General features: G+C 40.9%; 1 protein-coding gene across 5 annotated transcripts in view; it reads right to left on the bottom strand.

The window, feature by feature from the left end:
- Window positions 1-23652, bottom strand: part of AUH (AU RNA binding methylglutaconyl-CoA hydratase) — a 169908-nt gene that overhangs the window by 24231 nt on the left and 122025 nt on the right. The window contains exons 12-14 of one of the 5 annotated variants that reach the window (XR_005629264.1): window positions 7119-7356; window positions 6638-6716; window positions 3073-3306 (exon numbers count right to left, since the gene is read on the bottom strand). The exons of 2 other annotated variants lie outside the window; for them this stretch is intronic. The gene's annotated coding sequence lies outside the window, so the exon portion shown is untranslated. The remainder of the gene's footprint in view (window positions 1-3072; window positions 3307-6637; window positions 6717-7118; window positions 7357-23652) is intronic. 2 more of the 5 variants (XR_005629265.1, XR_005629266.1) reach the window with 2 other exon arrangements.

Below are 23652 nucleotides of genomic sequence, written 5' to 3'. Positions count from 1 at the left end.
CTCACCAGGGAAGGCTGACCATGCCTGACATTTAGGATAAAATGCCATGAGGTTTCACTGTTCTTTTCATTTGCCCTCTGTACTCCTCCATTACTGCCTGCTGGTGATATGCTGAGAAGGAAACCTGAGCTGCCCTCAACAGTAATGAAGTGCCATTGTGTTTTAACAGCACGCTTAACTTACATGTTTCAGTGTTATTTTTGGCAGCCATGTGATAAAACCAAAAAACTCTGTGTGTGTGCGTGCGCAAGTACGTTAAATTCAATTCACATGAGCAGCAGGCATAATTCTGTCCCAGAAATGAATGTAGTATCAAGGCTTAAGTCTTCTAAAAGTGTTTTATCCTATCTGATGCTTATTTGGGCAAAGAGAAATATGCTTGGTCTGCTGGGAGACACAGCAGCAATTTGCAGTAGTACCTCTGCCTTCCCTCCCACCCCAGCCTTTAGCATTTCCCAGTACTACTGCATTCCTATATACAAATTAACCACAGTAGTGGAATAAAATCTAGTCCTTGCCTCATGCCTCCTCTACCTCAGGACCCAGAATAGTCTACAATGGATCACAGGGCTTCAACACAGAGCTTCAGTGGTGCAGCAGGACTGAAGCAGTGCTCTGTAGATAAGGGTAATGGCATTTCTAATGCAAGTATAAGGTCTTTGCAAACACATCTGCATTAATGCTGAGAAACCCAAACTGTTGATGAGCTTTCATCAAGGCAGGGTAGCATCTGAAGAAAAAACATGGAGTGTCTCCCGGGATTACTCCTCCCCATGGTCTCAGAGTGTCCTTAACATGATGGATAGGTCAGGAAAGAAGAACAGTATGAAAAAGCATTAACTATCAGCTGCCATATCTAAGGCAGGTGAACAGAGCAGGATACTATGGCCAACCCCAAGTTAACTTCAAACAAAGCTAACTTAGGTATCAGGCTGCTTTGGTCCATATCACCTGGACCTCTCTGCAGACTATTTTGCAATCCTTCTTCAGCAGCATGGCCTCATTTCTGGCAAAAACAAACCAACGAGTGGCATTTGGAAGATGTTTTCCTTGTCATGGCAACACATACAACAGCTTTTGTGAATGGCAAGAGATTGCCAAGGGCAAGGCTCTCCTCTTGCAATAGTAACAAATGAAAATTTAAGGGCCCAAAGAGCAACATAAAAAGCAGGAATGGGGAGCAGTGATGAGCTCCAGAGCCTTGTGGAAGGACAATATTTGACATGGCTAGACATATGGTGGGTGAAGATATGTGTAAGCTGCTGGCCACATTGGACTGGACCAGGGCAGTGATTGTCCTCTTGTACTCAGCACTGATGAGGCCACAACTTGAATCCTGCATTCAGTTTTGGACCACTCACTACAAGAGAACACTGAGATGCTGAAGATTGTCCAGAAGGGCAATTGAGTTGGTGAAGGGTCTGGAGCACAAGTCCTGTAAGCAGAGAGAGCTCTGTTGTTTAGCCTGGAGAAAAGGAGGCACAGGGGAGGCTTTATGCTGTCTACATCTGCCTAAAAGGAGTTTGTGGCAAGGTGGGGATTGGCCTTTTTCAAAGATTTTAAGTGGCAGGCTGAGAGGAAATAACTTCAACTTGCCCCTCAGTTTGGGAAGGGATTTGATATGGGAAAAAAATGTCTTCAGCAGAAGGGCTATCAAAGTTGGAACTGGCTGTCAAGGAAGTGGTTAAATCATCACCATCCCTGCAGCTATTTAAAAGATGTGCAGATGTGGTGCTTAGGGGTACAATCTACTGGTGGGCTTACCAGTGTTAGGGTTATGTTTGGGCTTGATGATCTCAAGGGTCTTTTCCAACCTAAATGACTAAACAATTCTAAGCTACTTAAATGTCTATATGCTGTACCTGGCTGCTGCTGAGTCATTTGGTGCCTTTGTGCAAGTCTAAACTCTATGAAGAAAGTGTCTCAGATTCTTCCCTTTGAAAGCAGAATGATGTTTACTTAGAGCAAACCTCAGCAACACCAAAAGACTGTCCTGCACTTTGAAGCTCACAGATACCATTTTGCAATAGTCATTCCCTTTTCTCCTGCTGCTGTTTTCCATATGAAAATGAAATGATTCTATGAACACTGAAATGAAAACTGGTTGCTAATGGAGGTCAAACCTTTGTCCCTTCAGATTTCTTTCCCCGGTCACCTGTGCCCAAACCTGCCTTATCAGTCCTCACTGCATTCCTTTATGCACAAAACTGTGTGTACTGTTCCATGGAGCCCCATGTTGACTGCTGACAATTTCTTTATCTGCCTTCCCTTCTGCAAAGGTACTGCCTCTCTTCTTCTAGACGGAAAGCAGTTTCCACAAATCTAGTAAAAATATAATTATTGCAAACACTCTTCAAATTCAGCTGAAGACTGAACAAGCTCAGAAGCTGCTTGTGAGGGCAAATAGCAGACAGGTAGACTGATTATAAACAAAGATTGCAGAAGCACAATTGTCTTATGAAAGCAAGCTACAGTGGAATTAGGAGACTCAACATGATGTTCCACAAGGACTAATTAATTCGCCTTATTCAATTTATATATACTAACATTTTTAATTTCACAGAACAACAGAAAATATTACACAGGAAAAAGAAGAGCTGATCACTCATTATAGTTGTTCTAGGGGTCATGAACCTCATTATGGGTTTTGCAAGCAAATATGAAAAGATTAATTACTGCATTGAAAAATTTCACGTAAGAGTTAAAACCTACAGAAAGGTGAATAAACAGGGTCTTGGATTTATCATCAAATCACTATAATGCTAAGCTCCACTATTTTAACTAACCAAAAGATCAATGAATCACAGACACCTACAGGAATACTGGACACCCTTCTAAATTTCAGTAGATACAGCACAGTCTTCCTCACAACACTCATGTCTATATAGCTAAATACGGTTCCCACAGCTGAGCTCCACTCTGCGGCTGTTTTGCAGTGGTGTACGTGCTTTACATTTTGGTATTATGCATAATAATGTGTCAGCTTTCTATTTAATTTAAGTTCCTTATTCCATTTGTGGTTGCCATCAAAGTATTTAACCTTGTTTAAAACTCACAGAACTGAAGAGTTACCTCAAGAATATTGAAGCCTTTGCCTTCCTGATGACCTGCATCCAGCCATTTTAAATCAACAAACAATGTCTTTTCCCTGACCCTTTTGAGCTTTTGTTCAAAAGTTTGAAGGCTGCTTACTGACAAGTGATTTGTTTCCATTAGAACATGCCTCATTCCAGCCATCCGTGACCATTTTGTACTTAGGGCTTTATAACCAGCACGTCTCAACATTCCTAAAATCCCAGAGAGGATCTGAAAATAGAATAAGAAATGAGCATTTAAATTAAAAGCAACAGCACTTGCATGAAGCTGCCAGGTTTTTATGGTAGATAATGTCTTTTTGCCCACCCCCACTCTCTCTACTCCCCCTTTTTCTCAGGGTTGTAAGCCATGTTTTCCATAATATTTTGCAATGCCACCTAGGGTTACATTCACTCTATTTATAGGGGCCTGTTTTAAAGTGAAACAGGTGTCAGATTGAATGAAGCTGTTGTCAGCACACAAGTCCTCTTGGGGAGGGGATGGGAGGTTTACTACTTTCTGTACTTGGGGAATTTACAGTCTGATCGCTAATCTCTCTGCAGGGCTCAGTAGGAGGAGGGAGAAAGGCAGAAGAACAGTGGAAGGAATGGTTAGCTTTCTGCTGGAGCTTGGTACTGCTGCCTCTCCCCCAGATCCATGCAACCAGGCCTTTGCTTTTTTCATGTGCTGAAACTGATCCGATTGTTTGTAAAAGGGGCCAGACAGACAGACTGTCCTGAGGAATGAAATCCTTCCAACAGACATGAAACAGACAGAGCTCAGCTGAGAATGGGGCAACTGAAGACCCCTGTCCCACCCACCCCTTTATGTTGATTACACCAGGCACCAGTTCCAGGGAAAAAGATCAGCATAATGCTTCCATGCCTCTCCATCTCATGCCACCTTTGCCATTATTATTTCCCAAATAGCAATCCATTAACATCACAACCAGGAATGCTGCAAGGATGCAAGCTACAGAACACTGCACTAATAGTGTGGAGCAGTAAATACCAGCTCCACACTATAAAGAGTCCCTGGGACACTGAGCTCAGAGTCAGACCAAGAAGGCAATGAGTATGTGAATACATGAAGGGGGTGGCATGGGAAGATGAGGTAACACTTAAAAAATAGTTTAGAGAAAGAAGTCACAGTTTGTTGCCCACCTTCACTTTGTTTGCAGGATGACCATGCTTATTGTCAACCTAGTTATTTGTAGGACTTAAATAGAGACCACTAACACATCTAACACAGACCAGTAGCACTTCATGAATTGTTGAAACTATTAATCACTACCTATATCAAAACTAAGATTCCAGAACATACCAGAAATGCTACAGTGGGAAGGAAAAGAGTTGCTACTTGTTCATCCAGATTGCAGAATTCAACTTGACACACAGAGAGAGGACAAAGGTAATGTGATGAAAGTCAGACAGCTGACATGAGGAAGGAGAATGGAACAAGAGAAAGCATGACTGGCTTTTCTTGCTGAGAATATTTAATGCAGCAATGAGTACTTTTTCTGCACAGTATAGAAAGCAGGTCTTTGGGAAGTGTAGGAATGAGAATCTCACAAATGGCATCAATGTGTAGGGAGAACCTGACAGATGTGCAGCATCAATGCCAGAAGCATGGTGTGCATCATGAAGACTGGAAGCAGAGCTGTCAGGGTGAAGTTAGTGTGGAAAGACAGCAACAGAGACTATTTGATAAGTAAGATGACACCAGTGACAATGATTTAGAGGTACCTTGGAATTATCTGGCATCACCAGCATACCAGTCTGGTCATATGATGTACATTTTTTTAAGTATTCACAGGTATTCATCAGTAATTGGAAGCTAACAGCTTCCATAACACCTGAAACTGAGAGAATCTTTAAATATTCCTCTCTTGCAGATTTTTCTTGAATGTGGGTTAGGCCACCATACTGATTTCCATTGCAAGAAAGTCATCTGTAGTTCTTGGAAAGATGTAAGTTCATAAAATTGCCATAATTATCCAAGGAACAAGGCGTTAAGGCAAATGGATTTACATGTGCAAAAAATCCCAGTTCAGCATGTGTTTGTGGATTTACTGTGATTCATCAGTCATTCATGTTAATTTGCTATACAAATAACAACTTACATTTTATATTTAGTATTTGTACTTGGAGTTATCACTACTGTATAACTCATCATGGTATTTGTGGTTTCTTTTGTGTACTTATTTATGAACACATGGGGTTTAAATATAATGAAAATCACAAAAATGTGAACAAATAATCACAAAAATATGAAAATCCCATTGCACAGAAATGCAGTGGGACTCTTGCAGAACTATTTAGTTTTATTAAACAAGGAAAAAGACTCTGAAAATAACAAAGAAAAAATATCACATAACTTCATGGAAAATGGGATTGGAAGAAAATACACAAATATTTAAGTACAAAAGGTTACATTTTCAGAAGAGCTCATCAGCTTCCATTCCTGAAAATGAACACCAGGCTCATTGGATGCAGAGTGCTGTCAAAAATCTAACCACTTCACTGAAGAGCCTAACTGGGAGCTGAACTGTCTTTGTAATCCGATCCCACTTGGGAAATGTGGCATACCAAATTCTTTGGAAATAACTAGATTTTATCACTGCCATTCCTGAATTAATAGAACACAGTTGATAGAGCACTTTGTGCAATATAAATAATTTTAATAACAAATTTGCATACAGCAAAAACAAGCAAAAAATCTCTGAAGAATCGAAGCGGTTTTAGCAGGTTGTTCTTACATTTGATAGGGAACTTCAAAACAGGCAGCTGGTCCCGTGTGCTCAGAGACCCCAGGCCCAACTTCACCGGTCTTTGCCCTTTCCTCACCTCCAGAGCCTCTGTTTTTTCTTACACAGAAGAGCAGAGGGAGAGTGCTGGGGACTATTAAAACTGGCATGCCCCTCTTGCCTGCTGCACTATCTTCCAAAGAATGGTGCAACCATTTCTTCCATTCCACTATCTCTAAAGCTCTTGTGCCCAAACTCTCCCTCACAGAAGGATTCAGGTGTGCACACATTCATATGCATAGATGTTTATGTATATATACAAATGAAAATACAAAAGCTGAGACATTGCAGAGACAGGTTATCCAGAGGGGATTACAAAACCATTGCTTCCACTCCCTGAAAAGTGTTTGGGTCTTTAATTCAGCAATATCAATAGGAATGCTTTCCAGGCAAGGTCTGCTACCAGTCTCCTGCATCCTTTCAGCTTTTGTCAGACCTCATATCTCTAAGGAAATGCTCATATCTTGAATTATAGGAAACAGAGATGACAATCACTGTAGTCTTTCTTGTCATTCTTAGGTTCTTATCCCTAATATTCTTGGCAACTGATCACTTCAAAATTATCACTACCTCTATCAATCTCAGTAAATCTGCTACCTGCTAGCTGTAGCTCTTTGTTTTGCACTGCTTTCCTACAGATTCACTTCATTTGGCATTTTTTTCTCAGATCACAGTTCTTTCAATTATTTCTGCAAAACATCCTTCCTGTCTACAGCATCATATGATTCTGAGTTACATTTTCATTGTGTGACAGACCTGCATTCTTGAGGATCACCAAATCTGCATTTGAAAATTCCTGGATGGCTAGAGCAGAAGCTGTACACCACTCCTTGTGCTGTGAAAGTAACAAAATAATAAAAGCATCACTGTGCAGCAGGAACATCACATTCACCTTTCAAAGGGTTTGCCACCCTTATGGAGTTAATTTACATTAACATAAATATTCCATTAGTAGAAATGTTTATAACATACTTCTCTCTCAAGAGGCATTCTGCAACAAGATTCTTCAACCACTTATGTTTAACTAATGTGTATCATATTTGAATAATATAAAAAGACAACTGAGTTAAGTGATTGAATGCCTGGAGAAAACCAATGTTAATTTCCACTAAAAGCAAAGCATATTCCCTTCATTTTGCTGCTTAATTACTGCAGTATTTGGCCCACAAATAAAAACAGTGGTTCAAGAAGTCTCCAATAATAGCTTGCTGAAGCTTATTTTTGCCCTCCCACATACCTCTAAAAGGATTTTCCATATGCATTATTTCAAGTCCATTCCTGTGATCCAGAGTAAGGCTGGTAATGCTGAATACCTGCTTCCCAATATGTTGTTGATGTAACCTGATAAACCCTGCAGGAGCTTGGCATGGGGTGGCTTCTGCATCCCAGGCTATATTAGCGCCAGAAATAATCTCAAAGAATATGGAAAACAATCCTCTTCTCCTCAATTCTGATAGGATATTCTCCATGGTTCTCTGGAATTTTTCCAAAGAAGCTTTGTAAGAAACTTTAGTAATGAATTGATCCCCATGCTATTCAGCTACTGTGACTTGTTGGCCATGTACTTTTAAAAACAGTAGCAATGACTTCTCAAGGTAGTTGGTTAAGATAAAGAACATACTGTTTCGTATAAATTTCAACTCACTGATATCCAAAATAGATTGGATTAGTTTTCCAGCCATGCAAAAGGCAATATTAAAAAAATCCATTAAGATGAAGAGAAGGCAAAGGCAAGTCAGTAAGTAAAGAATGCATTAATAAAAAGCTTAACCAGCCTTCTAGTTTATGCAGAGAAAACATATTACTGACAAAGTTCAGGCAAGCTCAGAACAAACTTGTGGCTATGAGCAGGATCACTCCTTTGACTTTGGTAGAGAGGGCTATTTACTTTATCTGGAATAAAGCAGTGTACTGATGTCTTACATCATTGCTCAGTGAAGTTGTAACCCAGATTTCTATTCCAGGCATCAGAAAACTTATCATAAGAGTTACTTAAAGTGTAATTATTCCTACTTTATCATGGTTATATAAAGTTAACTTGTTTTGAATGAACTTCTGTGAAATTTCTAAAACCCTGTTGCTAAAAATTTAGTTCTAGAGATTGGTTTTCAAGCAGTCAGATGAGCATGCAACAGAAAAACTCAGAAAGATTAATTTGAGCCTTGTAAAGCTTTAATTCTTTTCTTTAATGCTCTGGCTGTTAATTATTTCTTTCTGTAAGTAATAAAATATTTGATTCTTCACTAAAGCATGTGAAAAAATCTGCAAAGCAGCATTAGCAGGAAGCAAATGTTTAATTTCAACTCAAACTTCAATGACTTTTAAGAAAGAGGGTATATTTCCCTGAATAGATCATATGATCTTGTGTGCTCAGCCCAATTCTCTAGTGTCTTATCTTTATGTCTAGAGTGCACACAAGTGCACTCTGCAAAGAATTTACAGGACCACCCTTTAATGCAAGTGGACATTCACCTTCTGGCAAGACTTTTAAAATTCCTGGTACTGTATGTGGTACATTGAGATGGCTGGCTTAGATTATTGACTTCTATGGACAACGTATACTGAGAAATGGCTGAATGGCAGATCTCAGAGCGTTGTAATCAGTGGCACAAGGCCTGCCATTAGTGGTGTCCTCCAAGGTTCCACACTGGGCCCAATATTGTTTAGTTATCAATAACTTGGATGAATAAACAGATGCCTCCTCAGCAAGTGCACTGATGACACAGAGCTGCGAGCAATGGCTGATACTCCAGAGGGATGTGCAGCTCTTCAGAAGGACCTCGACAGGCGGGAGGGATGGGAAGTGAAGAAACATCTGAAATTCAACAAAGGCAGATGCAGGGTCCTGCACCTGGGGAGGAACAACTCCAGCAGAGGCTGGGGCTGAGCAGGAAAACAGCTCTGAAGAAAGGACCTGGGAGTCCTGGTGGACAACAAGCTGTCCATAAGCCAGCAGTGTGTCCTGGGGACCAAGAAGGCCAATGGGATCCTGGAGTGCATTGGGATGATCTTTGCCAGCAGCTTAAGAGAGGTGGTTCTGACCCTCTACTGTGCCCTGGTGAGGCACATCTGCAGTGCTGTGTCCAGTTCTGGGCTCCTCAGTACAAGAGAGACATGGAGCTACTGCAGGGGGTCCAGTGTATGGTTATGAAGACGATCAAGAGACTGGAGCATCTCTCTTATGAGGCACGACTGAGGGAGCTGGGCCTGTTCAGCCTTGAGAAAAGACAACTGAGATGGGACCTGATCAATGTCTGTCATTATCTGAAGGAAAGCTGACAGAGGATCGATCCAGGTTCTTCTCAGTGGTGCCCAGCAACAGGACAAGCGGCAGAAACTGATGCATGGGAAGCTTCACCTGAACTTGGGGAAGAACTTCACTGTGCAGGTGACCAATCACTGGTATAGTTTGTCCAAAGAGGGTGTGGTGTCTTCCTTAATGAAGATATTCAAGAACTATCTGGACACAACCCCATGCCATGTGCTCCAGGATGGCCCTGCTTGAGCAGGGAGGTTGGACCAGACGACCCAGTGTGGTCTCTTCCAACCTGACCCGTTCTCTGACTCTGTAATTGACTTAATGCAGCATGGGTATAGAAGAGTGCACAAGGATAACACCCATTAGGGACAAAGGGCTGATAAGAAACAAAGGAACAGATGTTAAAAATATAGACGTAATTTATTTTTAAGAGCCTCCCATTTCTCACTTCTAACATATGAAGTCAGTTTAATACAAAGGCACAGGTGATTTAGTTATTTGCCTGCTCATACCAGGCGTTAGTTGAAGCAATCAAGCAGTGCTGAAAGTAACTACTACGCCCATGTAGAGATTGTCCCTAACCGTGTGCAAAAGGGTATTTAAGCAGTTTCAATTATAGCTGTTGTGTGTGTGAGTAGGATTTTTTTTCTAATTTGTAGAGGTTCCACAAGTTCAAAGATCCTTCTTATTTCCAGATGTCATGCCAATTATTATCTGCTGATTGAAGCAGAAGCCTTATTTTCAGGAGCTGTTGAAGGAAACAATTGTATCTGACTGTATATGACTCCTACCCAGTATTTTTGTCTTTCGGAATGTTAATTGGATTAAAGACCAAATCTGTTTTGCCATTTTTCTGAAGATAATCAAACAAGGAATCTAAGTGCATGGCTGATTTTACATATGTAATATGTATATTGATGAAATCTGCTCATATTTTTGAAGCTAGACAGGTACTAAAATTCCTTACATGAAACCAATTTCTTAATGATGGTGGACTGAGACTAGACCTTGGAAGAAAAACTTGGGGATGTTTGTGGATGAAAAGCTCAATGTGATTCAACAATGTGCACTCACAGCCCAGACAACCGTCTGCATCCTCGGCTGCATCCAAAGCAGCGCGGCCAGGAAGACAAGGGAGGGGATTGCAATGTGCACTCACAGCCCAGACAACCATCTGCATCCTCGGCTGCATCCAAAGCAGCGTGGCCAGGAAGACAAGGGAGGGGATTCTGCCCCTCTGCTTTACTCTGGTGAGACTTCACCAGATTAAGCAGAGGAACTCTGTACCCAGCTCTGGGGTCCCCAACAGAAAAAAGACAAGAATAGATCTAGACAAGAGCCACTAATTTATTCAGAGGTCTGGAGCACCTCTCCGACCATAAAGAGAACACTCTGGGAAGACCTTAGAGCAGCCTTCAAGTACCTAAAGGGGGCCTGCAGGAAGGCTGGAGAGGGACTTTTCACAAAGACATTAGGAAGAAAACAAAGGGGAATGATGGCCTTAAGGTGAAGGAAGGTAGATTAGATATTAGGAAGAAATTATTTATCTGAAAGTGGTGAGGCACTGGAATAGGTTACCCAGAGTTGTGGGTTATACATCCCTAGAAATGTTCAAGATCAGGCTGGACTGGGCTCTGAGCAACCTAGTCTAGTGGAGGGGGTCCCTGCCCATGGAAGGGGGAATTGGAACCAGATGATCCTATCATGCCTTCCAACTCTAACTGTTCTATGATTCTAATTAAAATTTTATTCTCATGTAATAATGCTCATTTAAGTACACTACCAAAGAAAATTCAAAAGAGTAGCCACGTTTCATGGCACTTCTGCAGCTCCCAGATACTTCTTATCTGCCAGCTAGGTAGTAGAAGAATACTTACTTTTACAGCCGCAAACATGTCTGCATTGGACAGCACACACAGCTTCTCTGTTTTAGTTTAGATTACTGGAGCCATTAAAATGTTGCCATTAAGAATGAACAATGCTACTTGCACCAAATTTAGGACAGCAGTGAAATAAAATAAAATCTGTGATGTGTATTAATGGAAATAAGAATACAGAAAGAAAGAAGTCCTCAATCTGATTTGGTAAAACACAGGGCAATAGAGCAGAGTGGAGGGATTTCTGAGTGTGCATGGAAGTTATCAGCATGAAGCTGTTGTGGAGAACTTTCGATGCCAGCAGGGATTTCTAGCATGGACAGAGAGGATGCACATCAGATCAGGAAAATGATGGCACAGGAGAGAGCTGGAGAGAAATGTGGCAAGACTCAGAAGAGTCATGGGGCAAGAAGACCCATGCACCTACCTCTACACCATGAACAACAATTCCTCCTTTCTGGAAAAACTAACAGTGAGCTCCATGCCACAGTCACAGCAGCATCCATCAGACATCAAAGAAAAACACAACTGAAACATATAACAACAAAATAAAATAGCAATTCTAGCACTTAAAGAGAACTGACACTTAATACCTGTAACTGCCTTCCAAACAATAGACTCTGTGCAGCCAAAAGTTCATGGTACACTTGACCATAAAGAGCAGAGAAGCAGAGTCAAAAAAGATGAAGCCTTCCAGCTTCTTTGTAAGCAAGCCTGATGAAAGATACCTGTCTGATACCTACATGAAGGATTCAAGCCTCAAGTTTATTTCAGCAAAGCACAGAGGTACACTGCTCTGGAAGCTCCACTCTTCCCTAGGTGGAAGGAAGCAGAAGCTACGGTTGCTGAAAGGACTACACACACTTGAAACTCACTCACTCTCACACACACACATACATATGTGTGTATATATATCTATACGTGTGTATTACATGTATGTGTTCACATACATGTAAAACAACCATTATCATGTGGAGTTACTCTCAGCTCTGCTCACTAAAAGGGAAGCATAGAGCTACCCAGCCTTCTCTTTACACATCATAAACTTTGCCACTGGAGAACCACAACTTTAAGAAGAATCACCAAAGTGCCCTCCTGCAGAAAAGTATCTATGAGGAGACATCACCAAGAAGCAGCTACCTTCCTAACAGGCATATTTCTTTTTTTATTTTATAGGAGAAATATATTCTTAGCATTCACAGTAGTACTTTCTCAAAGACAGGTTATATAAAGTGATACAACACACACACACAGAAGCACGCAAAAATAAAACATGAATGACTCACTGCACTTATGCAAACTAAGTTGCGTAAGCCTGTTTTTCTCAACTCTTAAAAAACCCCAAAACAGCACATACACAACCCTACAAAATGAGCTGAAATGCTCGGTTATGAAAGCTAAAATTGTTGAATAAAAGCAGAACTCCCTCAGCCTCTCTGGGTCCTTCACACCCACATCTGGTATAATGTTTACTAATGGATAAAAATAGAAAGTTGAAACTCAACAGACCCTAACATTTATCACATTATTTAAGAATCAAAACAGAAAACATCTGAGAAGTGGCATTCACTTCTCAGGCAAAAGAAACATAAAGAGGGAAAGATCAACAGCTGCGTTTTGAAAGGGACTCAGTTAACTCTCACTGAAATACTACCCTCTAGGTACTTAGCAAGGACAAACTAGAAAGAAAATAATCAACTGTACTTCTTCATTTCAACAAGCAGGTAATTTTAATATAACCTGAAAATAATTTAATCTTTTTAAAAAATCTTGCAGAATGTCCTGTAAACCATTACATTCAATCTGTTGTTGGCAGATGACATCATAAGACTTGATTTCTTTAGACATGCACAAAATGCATTTTTCTTGCAAAAGAGCAAGTTATTTTCTCATCTGGCAGAACCAGCAGATGACAGCATGAATGGCAAAGGTGGGACATGGTCACTGTTCAGGGGTTCAATAACCATTATCTGTCCCATGAAGAAGGTACCCTTCATCAGCCCATAAAGCAATAGCTGTTCAATTTAAGATTTGGAAAAGTTTGGCACATCAACTTTGAGAGCTGCCAAATCATGCATTTGAACAGATAGGCCACAACATTTAGATAAAATAAGCCCTGAATTAAGAAAGGTGTAGCATGAAATGAACCTTCTAATGTATTCTCAGAATTGTGATCCAAAATAATCTGAGAGCTTTTGCAAATAATCCTTTTAAATTGCAGTAGTAGCATTAATTTGGTGAATTATTCAACTCTATTGCTGATGAGAAGATGTCAAGCTAGAAAATTGTATGAGTTAGCTAACTCACTCACAGGATCCTGTTCTCTCTGTCTGCCAGACCCAGTATACAAACACACAGCACACAGGCGGAACAAGCCACTCATTAGCCACTGGCTCCTATGAGCACCTGAATGTCATAGAATCACAGAATGGCTTGGGTTGGAAGGGAACTTAAAGAACATCTTGTTCCAACTTCTCTGATATGAGCAGGGTTGCCTTTTATTGGACCAGGTTGCTCAACCTGGCTGTGAACACTTCCAGGGATGGGGCTTCCCTAGACAACCACCCTCACAGTAAAGAATTTCTTCCTAATATCTAATCTAAACTCATTCACTCTCTTTCAGTTAGAAGCCACTCCCCCTTGTCCAGTCACTACAGTTCCTGAAGAAGGATCCTTCTTTGGCTTTCTTCAATAGGCCCCCATCAGATAGTGGAATGTTGCTATGAGGTCTCCATGCAGCTTGTCCAGTCACTACAGTTCCTGAAGAAGGATCCTTCTTTGGCCCTCATCAGATAGTGGAATTTTGCTATGAGGTCTCCATGCAACCTTCTCTCATCCAAGAGGAACAGCCCCAGCTTCCTCAGACTTTCTTCACAGGGAAGGTGCCATTATCAACTTTGTGGCCTCCACTAGACTTGTTCCAGCAGTTCCATGTCCTTCTTATCTTGGTGGCACCAGAACTGCACAAGTGGGGTCTCACCAGAGCAGAGCAGAGGGGGAGAATCACCTCCCTTGACCTGCTGGCCACACCTCTTTTGACACAGTCCAGGATGTAGCTGGCTTCATCAATCAACGTTCCCAAGTCCTTCTCCTCCAGCCTGCTCTCAATCACTTTGTTCAACCTGTAGCTGTGTCTGGGACTGCCAGAACCCAGGCACAGGACCTTGCATTTTGCTTTGTTAAAATGCATGAGGTTCAGGCAGGTCCAGCTCTGAAGCACGTCCAGGTCCCTGTGGATGACATTCCTTCCCTCCCATGTGCATCACACAGCTTGGTGTCAAACTGGCAGACTAGCTGAGGGAGTACTCAACAGCTCAAGTCTGAGTGCTCAGAGGCTGAAGCACTGCCCAGAGAAAGGGCAGGTGGCAGACCTGAGCCCACCAGCGTCGGGCTAATGCTGAGAAGAGCTGTAGTGCCAGGACAGGCAGACCAGGAGGACCCTGGGCGTGATGGGAGAGAATGTTGCACTGGTCAAGGACAGCAAAGAAGGGAACAGAGAAGGGAGACTGCAGGATGGCTCAGAAGGAACCTGAGGCAGTGCAACAAGAATTTTTAAAGGTGAGGCTGCTTTAAAGAAAATACTAGCAGGCACTAGAATAGCACACATATATGTAGGAAGAAAACTCTTAGCACATCTTGTATTAGAAGTTGCAGCTCTATCTCAGAATTCCAGCATCTCCATTCCAGCTCTGTGACTGCAGAAAAATCCCCTGATGGCATCCTAGCCTCACAATTGAAAGAGCTGCCTCTTTTCTTTCACATGATACACAGGACACAAGTCCTGGTTCTGTGCCCACTGCCTGTTACTTATTCAACATGGCAGACACATAGAAAACAGAACAGAGTATATTTAGAGGAAATAAAAGCCTAGACTTTAAGGCCACAAGCCACAGCTCATTGGTTTTGTAAGATATCTTTAGAAAAATACCATTTTCTGTGTTGTGGTAAATTAAGAGTTTCTATTTGAAGAAAATATTGATTTTTTTGAACTACAGAGTTGGCAATAAAAATAAAATCTTGCTCTCTTTCACAAGAGCAATCAAAGCAACCCTGATTTTCAGAGAGCTCATGGATGACCAGACTTCAGTTTTAAACTGTTGCCAGTACATCAGCTTTGAAGTACAGGTTTCTAGCACACTGGTAACCCAAAAATCTGCCTACACTACTGCCTCAGCCACAGAGACAGACAGCATTCAGAAACCAGTTCTGTCTGCTCTGGAAGACAGCCTAAGGCAGAATCAGCAGTCCCCTGCCTTCAAATTAATCCCATTTAACACTAGGAAGGCAAAGAACAACTATATTCATGGACTCCACTGTTTCCAAGATGCTTCTGGTGCTAGAGCAAAATGTCCTTCCAAACTGAAAACTAGCCTAGGTTCGGTTTCAGAAAAGAGTCCCAGGTATCATACAGTGACAGTTGCTACATGACTCTGCCTTCCACTTCAAGATACTTTGGGTCACTGTAGGGTCAGGTTGAGCCAGGGGTGGTACACCATGCTAGGCAGCAGCAACACCAGACAAGTGTCTTGCTAAAGATCTATCAGTAAAACCCCGAGGAACCATATTTGAATACTAAAACCACTGCAAAATATTACATTCTGGGGAACCAGATAAAGGCCAGTTTGTACTGGTGACTGCTTTAACATGTTTTAAGCAAGTTGTTATAACTTGCAACTGGCACTGCAGTTTTGCAAACACAAAGTTTGCAAACACAAAGTTTTTGCACGGGTTGTTTATGATACACTGTGCCACACAGACCAGGTCCAGAAATTATATAATCTTGCCAGCTACAACAAACAAACAAAAAATCCTTCTATTAATGGAACTTAAGTGCATAATACCAGATAAATCCAGCTTGACTGATATGAACAATACTATAGTTGAGAAAGACACAAGGAGGAGCTGAAAGAAATAAGGTGACACCTATCCTCTAATCTTAATTCTACCCATTCTGTCCTGTCAGAAGTCATATAAATTAACTTTCAGATTATTTAAGATGCATCTTTTTAAGATGCTTTTTAATTCTGGGGAATTAAACAAAGCAGAAGAAAGTTCCAGTCCTACCAAGTCGGTGGTTAATTTTATTTCCACAGTTTGTCAAGTCACATAAAGTCAAATCATACATAAGTTTTTGCACAACACAAATTTTTCAGTGTTACCCTTTTCAGAGAAGGAAACATTTTGAATAACTAACACAAGCCAGAATACTGTGCATGTACAATTAATACTATTTCAGTATATTTGGATTTCCATTCAACTTTTGTCTTTCAGTAGTGTCACAAATAACCAAACCCATTTATTTCCTTCATTCTGTCTTTCAAACAACATGATAGAGGACAAAGACAAAATACCCTGTCAGACAGGACAAAATTCAGTTTTATAAGAATCTATTTTACTGAAATCTGCTAAAAATATCCACATGGGTTTCACAACTTCATCCTGACCAATGACAAAGAGTACTGAATTCCAGTGGAGATGGAGAAGATTACATACTGGTACTTCATAGTTCTTACACTGATAAATTAACTTTATTTTTAGGAAGTACAGACTCTACTTTCAGAAAGTACCACCACCACTACCCCCAGGTTCTATTTTTAGGGACAGGCAAGAATCTACAAATTCAAACCAGATAGTTATGCCACTGATTCAAGCCAAAGGTAGGGTTTTTTCCCTGTGTTCTTTACCAGTTCTTCCCAAGTTCCTGATCTTCCTTCCTTCTGAGAAGGAGGATAAGGAATAGGAGTATTGTGAGACTACATGAGTACAAAGAAGCAATGATGTCTGAAAAAGGAAACTGACAAAAACTCAGAAATTTTGTATTCCATATTTACCGTGGACAAAAGGATGCTTTTTCTAAAAATGATAGTCCAGCTTCCAGATTATGCACTAGGGTTTTGCTGAGGCTGTAATTTGAGTAAAAATGAGCTGACATCACAATTACAAATCTAAATGATTGGTCCAAGTCAGAAGGCAGACACCCCAGCCCTGAGAAATGTCAGTCTAAGTAAAGCCCGATAGCTGGAACTTAGTAACTCACACACACAAAGTCTCTGCTGTTCCATTCCAGCCAAATTAGGTAAATCAGTTCCTGACTGAAAAGCATCACTGCTGGGCACCCTTCTCAAGCAGACAAGCCCAAAAGGATAATGATGGGAATTAAACTGTTATTCGAGTCCCAGAGGCAGGGCTGTGCCCTACTGGCAGAGCTGCTCTTCAAAGCTAGATTGACTCTGGCATTGCCAGTCTTGGTGTTGATGGAAGATGTTGGGCTCAGCAATTACACTAGACATATCACACATGATGTCCAAATTCACTTCCTGGTCCTAATGAAATCATTGAAAAGTCTGATACAAAGGCTGTTTTCTTTTCATAAAAAAAACATTTATGGTATGCTCTGCACATGAGGGCATAATAAGCAGACAGGTATATATGTGGCTACATTAATTGCATATTAATGTCTATATGTAATAGAGACATTCTAAACATATAGAAGTGTAGTAGGTTTTGTACATGTATGTCACAGAATTACACATCACTCCTTTCTGTAATCATTACCTCAGTACACACTCAGTTAATGCTCACCCAAAGCAGGTTGTGCCTGTTCTTTTGAAAATTTTTGTGCTAAATTTAAGGTATACTTAATTTTAAGTTTTAATTAAGCCATTCCAGATATTAAAGCCACTGATATCTGCTGAAACCATCAAACACTGTGTCCCACAGAGCATTTATACTGTTTAAACAGACCCTTTATCTAAGAGGAAGAGGTATAAATGAGACCCATGTACCCAAGTACCTAAGTGCACTGCACAGGATACTCTTCTTTAGAGTACTGCTAGCAGCTTAAGCACTGCCACATAGAGCATTGCTTGTGGCTTTGGCAAGTGGTGCAGAGAGGCTGCAACAGAACAACAATGACAACAGAGAACCCGTCTATAGTTTAATAAAATTTTTTTGTGAAACAGTGTTTGTTTAGCATATAAGCACAGATGGGTCTATTTTCTGCTGTGCCACCCTAAGCCAGTAATAGAAGCCTAGTAACATATAGATACGAACTGCCACAAGAACTATTTTCACCCTTTTTATAATCTAAAGAGTAAACTCTAGCTGTGAGTTCATCGTAATTCCAATACAAAATGACTTGGATAACAAAAGAACAGCAACAGTTTGTGTGAATTCTGAGTTTACAGCTATTAAATAGACAGAGGCATATATGCATTGTCCCACAGAGAGCTGGTATATTATGTGACATTTTTTAATATATACACCTATTATATTCTCATTTTCAGGGATGAAAACTCTGATAATATAAAAAATTGTATCAAAACGTGTCATCTATTTGATTATTGAAACAATTGACAAGTGCAGCCCTACAAGTCAGTTCAAAGAATACTGTAAGGGAAGCCTACTCAGAGGAATGGTAATGAAGTGGGTATGTGCTGGCACATCATATGTGCTATGTAAGCAAGACCCCCTCTCAGCTGCTGCATATCTAGCTCCCTTCAATCACTCACAAATTAAGTCCAGCTGACTACCAGCTGCAGTTGCAATTGCAAGTTCTTTATAAAGACTTCTCTGTTAGTAGCTCTGGGTAACTTGATGAGTCCTGGAGTTTCATCTTCTCGCTTATCTGCAGAGGTATGCTTGTGTGTAGGGTAAGTGAAGAAATAAAGATATGATAGACCAGGCTTGAATGACAAACAGGTAAGATATGGTACACCAAGTTACAACTTTGATCCACCTCTACCAAGTGAAAATATTTCCTGCATGGTCAGGCAGATGGAAGCCCCCTGTATTCTGAGTGGACAGTCAGTACAATATTGTCTTGCAGCTAGCTGAGATATGGGGGCACCTGGAATGAGCTTTGGGAGGAAGGGTATACGGGGACTCACAAGGTAGCAATTCTTTTAAGATATAGATCAGAGGTGTGGGAAATATTCAGAGGGTGCTAACTGCCACAAAATAATGCAGAACTTTTAGTCGTGCACTTCTATAATAACATCTTCTAATGCGTTTCACAAGAAGCCTGTGTTATGTCGAAACAGGTAAATAAGCACAAGCACAAACTATTTCCCAGCACAGCCCTGCTAAAACAGTACTTACTACTTTTCTTTGAATTAGAAAGCCTTAAGATAACATACAGGAATTAAGTCCTGACATCCTGGGGTGAAGTATTACTCTTTTTTTTGCATTTGCATATGCAATGCAACAGCAAGCTCAGAAACATCTTGTGTATCCTGACTGCTTGTGTCAGTCCCTAAGCTCTAGGCTGAATCTACATACCACAAAGACCCTCTCTCAACAGACAATTCAGCTGGAGGAGAAAGATGGCAGCAGAGCACACAATTGCTCCCAAGTTGCCTTATGACACTTGACCAAGAAGGGACTTCCTGACCTGTGAGGGGAATTCCTCTGACTAACAGTAAAGTTTCCATTCCATCAAGCTAACTCCCCCGTTCCAGCTCAGCAGGTGAGAATTTAAGGCAGTGGAACCATGAAAAGGAGATTGCAGACAGTGTTCTCTTGGCTGTCATCCAGAGCCTGGTTTGCCCTCTGAGAAAACTCCCTCATGCTGGTATTCCATGAAAGGGATAGAAAGTCCCAAGAATGACAGAGAATGAAGGGTCCCAAGGACAGAGGGATAGAAGATCCCAAGTATCACTTGTAGGGGTTTCTTGGTTTGGTTTTTTGGGGTTTATTTTTTAGTTTCACTTGTATTGATGTAGAATTCTGGAGAGCAAAATAAAAAGCCCTAAAAGGCACTTAAAAAAAAAAAATTCATACCAGATGCATGTTTCAACTTAAAAGTCTTGACGGTCCATTGCCACAGTGTGCTATACCTCCCACCACTACACCAGCCATCACTGTCGTCTTCTACTAGAGTTCCTTGCATTTTGCATAGTCTTTTGTGTCTCATATTTCATCCCATTAGGATCACAGAATCACAAAATATGCTGAGTTGGAAGGGACCCATCAGGACCACTGAGTCCAACTCCTAGCCCTGTGCAGGACAACCCAAGAAAAAATCACACCATGTGCCTGAAAGCATTGTCCAAAACTTTTCTGAACTCAGACAGGCTTGATGCTGTGACCACTTCTCTGGGGAACCATGAAATTGAGAAATAAGCCCTATTCTATAAAAGAATTAGGCCTAAGTATGTACAAAACACAGTATTTTGCAAATTCCATTTGTTCAAGCAAAGCCTGACTCTCAGAGACAACAAAGAACTATGTATCCACATTACAATCCTCAGAACTAAAAACCCCAAAATGCTCAGCCCTAGTCTTGTCCATGAAAGCACCTGAAGCCTTACAGGATTGTGCTGGATTCTGCACTCCAAAATAACTTAACACTGTCTCAATCAAGCTGATTAGACACCTCATTCATGTCCAAGCCCTTATCTTAATACATAGAAGCCAGGTGATCCTCCTATCAACCCCTGAAGAGGTTGAGTCTGACACATGCCAGTGTACATCTTCTCCACTCATTGGGTCAGGCTGACGTAAAAAAATTATAGTCACCGCTTTCTTCACTTTCTTTTTCAGCACAGCTGCAAGTGATTGCAGCTTTTAAATTTTTTTTTTTAAAAATGCGTTTTACCCTGGATGTGGGATAATCATAAGTCACTGCCTCTTCTCCTGAAGTGCTATAGGTCTTCATTTCACAGGAAAGCAACCTGAGTGGTGCCTCAGCCTAGAGGGTCGAATTTTCAAAACCACTGAAGTTGCACTAGTGACCAGCAAATCATTGGTGTGGTTATAGGACATGCATGAACACATGTGGAAAAAAATGAGCCTAGATGGGTAGCACACCCACCTGAGGGTGATGAGTTCTCCATTTTGGTCACTAAATTAAGTATGGAAGCAATCATATGAGCAGGAACAAGAACACAGGTCATCTTCTCACCAGTCATACAAAAAAACCCCATCAAAATTCTATACACTGAAAAAATCACCAACAAGGAAAGGCATAGACAGTAGGCAAGAAATTGTACTATTGTCATATAGCAAGAAACAAATATGGATTTGAACAGAGGAGAGAGGTAACTGAATTAATTTGTATCAGAAGCCAGCAATCCACTTGCAGTTTACAGAAAGCCTGTTTAATGTCAGTGTCTGGATTCTACTTGGGAGACCCAAATATCTGCTCTTCACCTGACTATGCCTATGATAATCTTTCACACAGATGCTTTCCCTCCAAAAGAGCTGCTTTTCCCTCGACTTAAGTGGTCAACATCAGCCCAATAATCTCATTACAATCAATCATGCTGGTACTTCCTGCATGGCTTCTGACATTCTTGTCTGTTGAAACTCCTCTGACCATGGGGCTGTATCCCATGAATCCTGCTTTAATCCACCCCTACGTTTTTCAATAATAAGGTTCACATAGCCCCACACAACAAATAAAAGCACACATATAGACAATGTTTTAAATAATTAGTAGTTTTCCCTTAAGGGTAAAAATGTCCTGTAATAGTATTTCTTTTTGTTATGAAATAATGTAAACGATCTTGGTGTGGTAATATTTTGTAATATGTCTGTGTTATGCAATTAAGGCTGTAGGATTCAGATGACTTACATGCACCTGGAGATACTGACAGATAGTGGAGACTTGAAGCTGTTGAAAAGCACTTACATATCCTTGTGTTTTTATAGATACACAGATAAACACGCAAAATAACATACCCATCATCAGTCTACATCCTTTTACTTGGTACAATAAGGTCTGTGTAGTTTATTTTCTGCTCATATCCTGTTCTCTTCAAATTAAGACCCCTTTGTAAATCTTAAAACCCAGTAAAACCCTGCCTCTTTTTTAGGGAGGCAGAACTCTTGCCTTCTCTTCTACCAAGACATGTAAATCTTGTTGACTTCAGCTAGGCCATGGCAACTCAATATCTTCAAGTTTGATTGTGATTCAGCTTTCAAATCAGCTCGAAGAGAAAATGCAGAAACTTGCCAAAGTTTCTAGTTTGGAAAGTAAATCATACTGGCCAAGAACACAATTGTTCGCTTGTTTAGTGACTTCTTTCTTTCTAAGATCATTGTGGGTTAAGGTGATCTGAATGACAATATTCGCAGGAAAAGCAGTTTCATACCTCATCTTCCTCTTTTCTTTAATTCCAGCAAAGACAGTGGCTGACTGCCTAACCAAAAGTTTATCTCAAAATCATCACAGACCATGTGGTCCTGCCTAGGGAAGTTAACCCTTAAGCACCAGTCTGCTTCTTGCCTCAGCACAAGCATCACAGTTAATCACATGCCTGTCGTGGCAGCATCAGGCATTTTTTCACACTTTCTATCATCCCACGGATTCTCTCATTGTAGGATTGTGGGATAGAAAATCTGTGTAGGTAAGGTAGGCTTTTAATACTCACCAAAGAGTTGGTGTGAGAAAGGAATTAATTTATTACTGCAGGGAAAGGCAACAGAAATATCAGTGTTTGGAGGATAAGGAAGATGATAAGAAGGTTCAGGATCAGTCTTAGCAGATAATACTAAGACAATGATAATTGTGGTCAAAAAGTGTCAAGCCTGGGCAAGATTAAAAGGTACAGAAGGGTTTTCTTAGAACAAAATTTTACTAGTTCACCACTCTAAAAAGAAATTAGACTATTTCCATGTGGTTTCTGTTTTCCCTCCTAACTCACAATCTGCCCCACTCAGTCCTAGGGTTCTGCCAGGGCCAGATCCAAGTTAGGCCACAGTGTGATTCCACAACATAAGCAAATACACAGATGTGTGTGGCACCAATTACTGCACAGTTATAAATCTGAAACACAGAGCAACTGGCACCAGAGTATTTATATATACACCTCACCAGATATGACCATTCCTTGAAATGGTTTGTAATCTACAGCACTTCATGACCTGAGCACACTTTGCTGATGTCATGCACATACAATCTACCTGTCCTTGTAGCAAGCAGCATCAGGCTCCTCTGGGTAGGATCTCATACTACACTGTACACTCAGTGCTGGGCAGTGTGAGATGGATCTGAAAGCTGAAGCCATAGGTCAGGACAGAGTTCAGGGTCTTCAGCACAGCACCTACACAGGGAGGTACTCTTCAGTGCACAACAACAGAGTGCTCAGAGTGTATCAGAGGCTCTTCTCCCACCTTTCCTTTACATGACAGCCTGCATGCTCTAGAGCTTTTCTCCAGGATTACTTCAGTCAATGTGGTTTCCAGCCCAATGGATTCAACACTGCAATGCCACGGTTGCCAACATCACTGATAAAATACCTACAGAGAGAGCTTTTCCAACTGAAACATTGCAGCTGAAGTTCAGCAGCCTTGAAGAAAGGTCTGCAATGGAGCATATGCTGGACTCTGACAAGAAGTGCCACACTGCTTGCTGTAACTTATGTGTGAATGAGGACCAAACTGTGGGGCCTCCTCAGGAGTCAGTGGAAAGGTGTTGATACTGTCAGCAGGGATGATGTACGATTACATCTATCTGAGCACCTCCAGATAGGAAGAGAGCATTCACAGCACTGAATTATTAAGATAAAGTATTGATCTGGGGAATTATTGATATTGCCAATCTCCAAAAGATAATAAGAATGCTTAATACATTGTAGGATTTGGCTCTAAGAAGCTGTACCTCAGAAACAAATGCTGCCAGCCAAAATATT

This window comes from Passer montanus, unplaced genomic scaffold (assembly GCF_014805655.1).
Source record: "Passer montanus isolate IOZ18808 unplaced genomic scaffold, ASM1480565v1 scaffold52, whole genome shotgun sequence".
Taxonomy (NCBI): domain Eukaryota; kingdom Metazoa; phylum Chordata; class Aves; order Passeriformes; family Passeridae; genus Passer; species Passer montanus.
Note: the sequence above shows the minus strand (reverse complement) of the source record. Positions and strands in the feature narration are given on the sequence as shown.